The sequence below is a fragment of the Sapajus apella genome, unplaced genomic scaffold, assembly GCF_009761245.1.
Source record: "Sapajus apella isolate SASKATOON/1434 unplaced genomic scaffold, GSC_monkey_1.0 scaffold9, whole genome shotgun sequence".
Taxonomy (NCBI): domain Eukaryota; kingdom Metazoa; phylum Chordata; class Mammalia; order Primates; family Cebidae; genus Sapajus; species Sapajus apella.
This window is the reverse complement of record NW_022436949.1, coordinates 9,101,461-9,110,579: the sequence shown is the minus strand read 5'-3', so window position 1 is coordinate 9,110,579 and position 9,119 is coordinate 9,101,461. Positions and strand designations below refer to the sequence as shown.

The window sequence follows — 9,119 nt, the reverse complement described above, 5'->3', positions numbered from 1 at the left end:
AGGATTATAAGGGACTATCATGAACACTTATGTGCCAACAAATTGGACAACATAGAAGAAATAGATATATTCCAGAAAAATGTAACCCACCAAGATTAAATCAAGAATAAATACAAAGTCTGAATGAACCAATAACAAATAAAGAGATTAAAGAAGTAATTAAAAACCTCCCAACAAAGACAAGCCCAGGGCCAGATGGCTTCACAGCTGAATTCTAACAAACATTCAAAGAAAGTTATTACCAATACTTCTTAAGCTCTTCCAAAAACAAAGCCAGAGGAAATACTTCCAAACACATTTTATGAGGCCAACATCACCTTAATCTGTAAGCCAAAGACATCACAAGAAAATAAAACTACAGCCAGTAGCTCTGATGAACATCCGTTGTGAAAATCCTGAATGAAGTATTAGCAAACTGAATTTGAAAACACATAAAAAAGATTATACATTATTACCATGTGGAATTTACGCCTGGAAAGAAAGGCAGGTTTACCATGCAACCCAATTAATGTGATACAGCACATAAACCAAATGAAAGATTAAAAACTACATGATCATCTCAATTGATGCAGAAAAAGCATTTGGCAAAGTTAAGACCTTTTCTTGATTAATGAAAACTCTTAACGGTTTTGGTATAGGAGAAAATTTCCTTAACAGAATAAAGTCCACTTATGAATAAGCTACAGTTAACAACATAATCAATGAGAACAACTGAAAGTTTTCTAAGTTCCCATATAAGGCAGAGAATGCTAGTCTCACCGCTTCCATCAACATAGTACTGGAAGGATTAGCCAGGGAAATTAGACAATAAAAGGAAATAAAAGGCATCTAAATCAGAAAAAAGGAAATATTATTTCTGTTTGTGAATAGCATAATCTCATATGTAAAAATTATCAAAGATTTAACAAAAACTTGTTAAAACCAATAAACAAATTCAGCAAAGTTGCAGGTTACAAAATCAGCATGCAAAAATCAGTAGCATTTCTATGCACAAAAATGACTTAGCTGAAAAAGAAATTTTAAAAAATCATTTATAAATGACATAAAACACCAACAAATAAATTTAACCAAGGAGGTAGATATTTGTACACTGTAAACTATAAAACTTTAATGACAGAAATTGAAGAAAACACAAATAAATGGAAAGGTATCCTGTGTTTATGAATGGGAAGAATAAATATTGTTAAAATATCCGTAAACAGTCATACAGATTTATGGAATCCTATAAAATTGCAATGACATTCCTTACAAAAAGAGAAGAAATAATCTTCAAATTTATAGAGAACCACACAAAAAAAGAAAACTTGAGTAGCCGAAAGAAGAAAAACAAAGTTGGAAGCATCACACTACTTGATGTAAAATTGTATTACAAAGTGATAGTAATCACAACAGTATAATGCTGCATAAAAACAGATGTATAGACCAAGGCAAATAAATAGAGAATCAAGAAATAAATTCAAACATATATGGCCAACTAATTTTTATCAAGACCACCAGGAGAACACAAAGGGGAACAGTTAGTCTCTTCAATAAATGATGCTTCTAAAACTGGATTTCCACATGCAAAACAACAAAATTGGACCTTTTTCTTAAACCACACACAAAGGTCAACTCAAAATGGATAAAAGAGCTAGACATAAGATAGGGAAAATGTGGCACATATACACCAGGGAATACTATGCAGCCATAAAAAACGATGAGTTCCTGTCTTTTGTAGGGACATGGATGAACCTGGAAACCATCATTCTCAGCTAACTGACACAAAAACAGAAAATCAAACATCGCATGTTCTCACTCATAGGTGTGTGTTGAACAGTGAGAACACATGGACACAGGGAGGGGAGCATCACACACTGGTGTCTGTAGGGGGGAAATAGGGGAGGGACAGCAGGGAGTGAGGAGTTGGGGAGAGATAGCATGGGGAGAAATGCCAGATATAGGTGAAGGGGAGGAAGGCAGCAAATCACACTGCCATGTGTGTACCTATGCAACAATCTTGCATGTTCTTCATATGTACCCCAAAACCGAAAATGCAATTAAAAAAAAAAGAAAAAAGAAAAAAATACTTGAAATCATAAGACTTCTAGAAGATAGCTTAGGAGAAAACTCTGTGACATTGGCTTTGGCATTGATTTATTGAAAATCACATCAAAATCTCAGGCTACAAAAGCAAAATTAAATAAATAGGACTACATCAAATTAAAAAGCTTCTACACAGCAAAGGAAGCAGCCAACAAAATAAAAAGGTAACCTATGGACTGAAGAAAAATAATTGTAAATCTTATATCTGGTAAAAGGTTAATATCCAAAATGTGTGTGTGTGTGTGAATATACACATATAAACTTACAGCTCAATAGCAGATAAACAAATAACCCAGTTAAAAAATAGGCAAAGAAGCTGAATAGACATTTCTTCAAATAAGACATACAAATGACCAATAGGTATAAGTAAAGGTGCTCAAAAATCACTAATCATAAGTGAAATGTACATTAAAACCACTGTGAACTATCACCACACACACATAAGGGTGTGTTGGTGAGGGTGTAGAAAGACGGGAACCCTAGTACACTGTTGGTGGGGAGGTAGATTGATACAGCCATTATGAAAAACAGAATGGAAATTCCTAAATAAGTTAAAAATACAATAGCATGTGACCCAGCAGTTTCAGCCATATAGTAAAAGGAATTGAAATTACCTTTTAACAATATCGGCCCTCCGGCTGGGCGCAGTGGCTCATGCCTGTAACCCCAGAACTTTGGGAGGCTAAGGTGGGCAGATCACGAGGTCAGGAGATAGAGACCATCCTGGCCAACATGGTGAAGCTCTGTCCTTACTAAAAATACAAAAAAATTAGCGGGGAGTGGTGGCACGCACCTGTAGTCCCATCTACTCTGGAGTCTGAGGCAGGAGAATCACTTGAACCTGGGAGGCGGAGGTTGCAGTGAGCTGAGATGGTGCCACTGCATTCCAGCCTGGTGACAGAGAGTGACTCTATCTCAAAAAAAAACAAACAAACAAACAAAAAACTGCCCTCCCATGTTCGTAGCAACGTTATTTAAAATAGCCAAAATATGGAATGCCCATTGATGACAAATGGATAAAGCAAATGGTCAGCCTTAAAAAAGTAGATTTTTCCATTTGTCATATTGTGAATGAACCCGAAGGACACGCTAAGTAAAGTAAGCCAGACACAGAAAGAAAAATATTGCATGACCTCATTTATCTGTGGAATATTTTTTAAAAAGAGCCTAAAAGCACCAAGAGCGTTTGAAACAGTGGTTACCACAAGTGTTGGGGGCAGAAAATAGGGAGATGTAGGTCAAAGGATACCAAAGAGCAGATATGTAGGATAAACAAGACTAGAGATATAATGCACAGCATTAGAATTAAGGTTAATAAAACAGCATTTTATGAGAGATTTTTGTTAGATAAGTGCATTCTAGCTGCTCTTTTCACAAAATAAGTAGTGTGAGTTGTTAGTTAATCTACCTCTCTGTAGCAACCATTTACTATCCATATGTATCCTATAACACCATATTGTAACCCTTAAGTATACACAGTAAAAATTGATATTAAAAAAGAGTGACTAATATTAAGAACAATAAAATATAATTTTGCTAAAAGCAAAATTAAAATGTAAAAGATAGTAACATCAAATATTTTTATAACTAAATTTGCTACATAATTTTAATATAGCATATATATAAATTGGAATGTATGAAATTACATGTGAAAATTGGCAAGTAATATAAACAATAATAATAATTTAACCAACTTATAAAAGTTATTCAAAATTATTTTCTTAAGCAAAATTTAAACAATTTAATAAATTTTTAAAAATTATCTTATGTCAACTTTCAGCTTTTGCTTGCAAGGAGAAGATAATATGTAATAATTTGTAAGTAACTAGGTGCAAGTTATTCATTCAGATACTGTGAAGATTTTTTTCCCCAGTACTTGCCAAAGTTAATAATGAGTTGAATAAATATTGTATAATTAAGAAATGAAATATCAACTATTTTTATTTAATTCTCAAACCCCAATTTACCCATGAAAACTGAATATCAAATATAAACAATATTTGCAAAGCAGCTAGTGACAGTCAATATGTTTCTTATGTTCAGACTTCCTCTTTCAACCCTCCAGTCAAAGCCATGCATTAATAATAATATACCCTCCAAACTCAGTGTCAGTGCTGCTCACTTGATACAAAAGAAAATGAAACAAGACTAATTAAATTCCCAAAAGTAAGTTTTGTTGGCACAGATGAATCTGGAGGCCAAGAACAATTACAATGTCTCCAATTTCCCTGCCCCTTGCAAAAAAAGAAATCTAGTTTCTTCTTTTTGAGAGCTACATGGCAAACATTAAGACTGAATATTCTAGAGTCATAATTTTAAGTTGTAAAAATCTCTTTCAATGATGTCTTCAGATGGCAGAAAATAAGAATTATGCCATGAAGTATTATGTTTCTTCATTATAAAAATACGAATTAATACCTGATTCCAATATATTGCCTGATATGAAGATGACTGTTTTACTCCTAGACATTGTTTTATGATGTATTTTATTATTTTTATGGCAAAATCTGATAATTTAAGAAGGCTAGAGTGACATTATTTTTTAGTAATTTACCATATTGGTTAAGTTACCTTTTCTTCATAAGGTAATTTCTCAACTTCTCTGTAACTGCTCAGCATTAAATAACTGCATCTAACCTCAATTAAAGAATTGCTTGGCCGGGCGCGGTGGCTCAAGCCTGTAATCCCAGCACTTTGGGAGGCCGAGGCGGGTGGATCACAAGGTCAAGAGATCGAGACCATCCTGGTCAACATGGTGAAACCCTGTCTCTACTAAAACTACAAAAAATTAGCTGGGCATGGTGGCGCGTGCCTGTAGTCCCAGCTACTCAGGAGGCTGAGGCAGGAGAATTGCCTGAACCCAGGAGGCGGAGGTTGTGGTGAGCCAAGATCGCGCCATTGCACTCCAGCCTGGGTAACAAGAGCGAAACTCCGTCTCAAAAAAAAAAAAAAAAAAAAAAAGAATTGCTTGAAACTATATATTTATTCTAAAAAGAGGGTGCAATTCAGAATAAGAGTGGCGTATATTCTTTAATGCCAGAAAGAAAGCAACTCTCATTTGTAATGAAGAAGCATTTTTCATATACTGGTTGGCCATTTTTATGTTCTCTTTAAAAATTGTACAGATCTTTTGCTCATATTTTAATTAGATTATGTGGGGTTTTTTGGTTGTTGAGATTTTGAGGCATCTAATAAAAGGTACCATATGAGAGGAGACAATTAACAATAATCACAAATTGTCTGCGACAAGAATAAAACATATGATAGTTCAGGAAAAACTACAGAGCCTTATTAAAATACTGTAAAAAATAAGTAGCAATTTTTATTTTGGTAAATTTGGGGCCATTTGAAGAATATACATGAGGCAATGAAGTTTATTTCAACTTGAGGTTCTGATTTTTAGGTCTGGCACAATGATTTGGCTGGACCAATTATTACAGACAACAACTATGGAATCTCAGATATATGATAAATAGCTAGCTAGCTAGATAAAAACTAATTTTAAAAGGCACTAATGAGTGACATAAATAACAGAGTGGCTAGAGAAGAGTTAATCTTACAAGGTTAGCCTGGAGGACAGAGGGACAGTGAGTAAATTTCCCCAGCTTGCCATTAAAAAAAAAAAATGCAGGTCCTTCTCCATCTACAAAATTTGCTATAAGCAGTGGCAAGCCTGCAGCCTTACTAACTTGACAGGTCAATGGACACCTGTCAGGCCAAACAGAGTAGGTCAAAAATTAAAGAATTAATGGAAGAAAGTGACAGCTGCAGTTATGAATATAAACTCCCCCAAATATGTCACTGGTTGCTAAATTATGCATGTTCTTGAGAGACACAAGAAGGATCAGACAAAAGGCAGAGAGAGAAAGCCAAAATCACTGAATAAATATTTCAGCTGCTGACCACCTAAGGAAGGCATGGTTTGAAGTTTAATTACAGACAGTTAACTGCTTGCCTGAAGAAAAATAAATACACTTCAGAAGAACGTAACAGAATTCCGAACCAAAAGATGTACCATTCATAATGTCTAGCATACAATTACAAATTTACTAAATCTGGAGAGAAACAGAACAATGTGGCCAGAGTTGAGAGAAAAATCAGACAATAGAGAATGAACCTAAAATTACCAAGATATTGCAATTAGCAGATAAGAGCTATAAAGCAGTATATAAGTGTGTATGTGTGTGTGTGTATTTGTGTGTGTGTGTATTTTTTTAAGGACTTAAAGGAAAACATAAAAGAAGGGATAAATGAATAAAAAAGGAAACTCAGAAGGAAAGTGGAAACTGTGGAAATAATCAAATAATACTTTTAGAGTTGAAAAATTTATTCACATGAAAAACTTGCTTGATGTACTTATTAGTAGATCAAAGATGGCACATGATAAAGTCATTGAATTGGAAAATAAATCATTTAAATTATTGAGTCTAAAGTTGAAAAAGCAAAAATAAAGACTCACTGATACGTGAAAAAATGTCCATCATCAAACATATTTGTAATTGCAGTCCCAAAAAGACAGTAAATGGATGGATTAAAATATTTCATAATCAATAGCAAAAGTATCCTCAAATTGGTACAAACCTTAAACTTATATATTCAGCAAATTTAATAATTCTAAAGAGAGGTACAAATACATCCAAATGAAATACACCTACGCAAATCACAACTATGCAGTCAATATCTAAAAGATGAAGACAAAAGCATGAAAGTATCCAAAGAAAAATGATTCATTCAGAGAATATATTTGACATCTGACTACTCATCAAAAACAATTGAGGCAGGGGGGAGACTTTATCGACCCCAGGAGCAAAGATCCTCTGTCCTTACCACTTCCCACTGGTCCACACCTGCCACCCAGCTTACCATGGATGAGGCTATTGCTGAGCTCATCATTAGCAGTTTGTGAGAACTAGGGCTGCTTGGCGGGCAAGTGTCCTCTGCCCCACTCCCGACAGTCTTCCCTTCTTCCATGGCGGGGCGTCCACAGGCACCAGGGCATGATGGTGGGCATGGGCTAGAAAAACACTTACATGGGCAATGAGGCCCAGAGGAAGTGCAGCATCCTGACCCTTAAGTTGCCCATGGAGCACCGCATCATCACCAGTTGGCATGACATGAAGAAGATCTGGCACTGTACCTTCTATATCGAGGTGTGTGTGGTTCCCCAGAAGCACCCTGTGCTGCTGCCTGAGTGCTCCTCCACCCCAAATCCCAAAGCCAGTCCTGAAAAGATGACCCAGATCATGTGTGAGACCTTCAACACCCCAGCCATGTATGTGGCCCTCCAAGCTGTGCTGTTCCTGTATGCCGCTGTAACATTGGCATCATGATAGACTGTGGTGATGGGGTGCCCCACACTGTGAGTGTCTACAAGGAGTATGCCTTCCTCCACACCATCCTGTGTCTGTACCTGGCTGGTAGGGATCTGACTGACTGCCTCATTAAGATCCTGAGGGGACATTGCTATAGATTCACCACCACTGACCCGTGGGAAGTGATGCATGACATCCAGGAGAAGCTGTACTATGTCACCCTGCACTTCAAGCAGGAGATGGCCACAGCAGCCTGCAGATCCTCCTTGGAGAAGAGCTGTGAGATGCTCAATGGTCAGGTGATCACCACTGGCAACAAGGGGTTCTGCTGCCCAGAGGCTCTCTTCCAGCCTTCCTTCCTGGGCATGGAATCTTGAGGGATCCATGAAACTGTCTTCAATTATATCAATGTGTTTATCCCTTTTCAATTCAGTTCTATCTGCAAGGACCTGTATGTCAATATAACACAGTACTGTGTGGTGGCACTATTGTGCACCCAGGTTATCACAGGCAGAATTCGAAACACTGCCCTATCTCCTAGCATAATGAAGAGCGAGATGGCTACCTATGAAATCAACTGCTTTGTGTGGACAGATGGTTCCATTCTGGCCATGCTGTCCACCTTCCAGCATCTGTGGATCAGCAGACAGGAACCTTTTATTAACAAAGCCTAACATACACAGAAAACAGGATGAGATTGCTATGATTTTATTTTATTTATTTTTGTTTGACTCAGGATTTTAAAACTCGAATGGTGAAGGTGACAGCAGTAGTTTGGAGTGAGCATCCCTAAAGTTCTATAATGTAGCCATGGAGGAATTTAATTGCACATTTTTCTTCTTTTTGTCTTTTCTGTTCTCTTTTTTCTTTATGTATTTTTTCAGATAGGGAGCTCATTCTGTTGCCCAAGCTTGAGAGTAGGGCACTGGCACTACACTATAGATCACTGTAGCTTCTCTAACTCCTGGGCTCAAACAATCTTCTAGCGTCAACCTCCCGAGCAGTTGGAAAACAGGCATGCATCAACCACATCCCACTATTTTTTTTCTTTCTTTCTTTTTGTAGAGATAAGGTCTCCCTATGTTGCCCAGTGTGGTCTCCAATTTCTGGTCTTAAATCATCCTCTCAAATTTCTGCCTCTGCCTCCTAAAGCATTAGAATTACAGATGTGAGCCAATCTGCCCTGTCAATTTTTCTTTTTCTTTTAGTAGACATTACAAATATGTGAGATGTATTGTTATAGGAGGTCCCTTGACCTTTCAATAGCCACCTCACTTCTCTCTGAGAAAAATGGCCCAGGTTTCTCCCAATCCCACACAGGAAAGATGACAATATTGTTTTTGCATAAATTATATGATGCAAATCTTTAAAACTTTCATCTTAATTGGCTTTTATTTTGAATGGTCAACCTTCATCACCCTCTTTTTTGTCCTCCAACTTGAGATGTATAAAGGCTTTTTGTCTCCCTAGTGGAGATGTGGAAGCAGCTGGGGCTTACCTGTACAATGACATGAGATCAGGTCAGTGAAAGTCCACATATTAAAAACAAACAAGTTAAAAAAGTAAATAATAAATAAATAAATACATACATACATAAGAATGGAGGCAGGAAGACCATGGAATTGCATTTTCAATACAGAGAGAAATATAAATACATGACAATGCACAAGCTTGTAAGTGGGCAAAACAACCCTTTAAAATAAAGAAGAGAGTTTTACTGTAGGC

At 36.6% G+C, this 9,119-nt stretch overlaps 1 pseudogene; it reads left to right on the top strand.

Annotated features, from left to right (window-relative positions):
• The first annotated feature begins 7,112 nt into the window (after positions 1 to 7,112).
• LOC116551127 lies at positions 7,113 to 8,068 on the top strand (annotated as a pseudogene).
• The last annotated feature ends 1,051 nt before the right edge of the window (positions 8,069 to 9,119 follow it).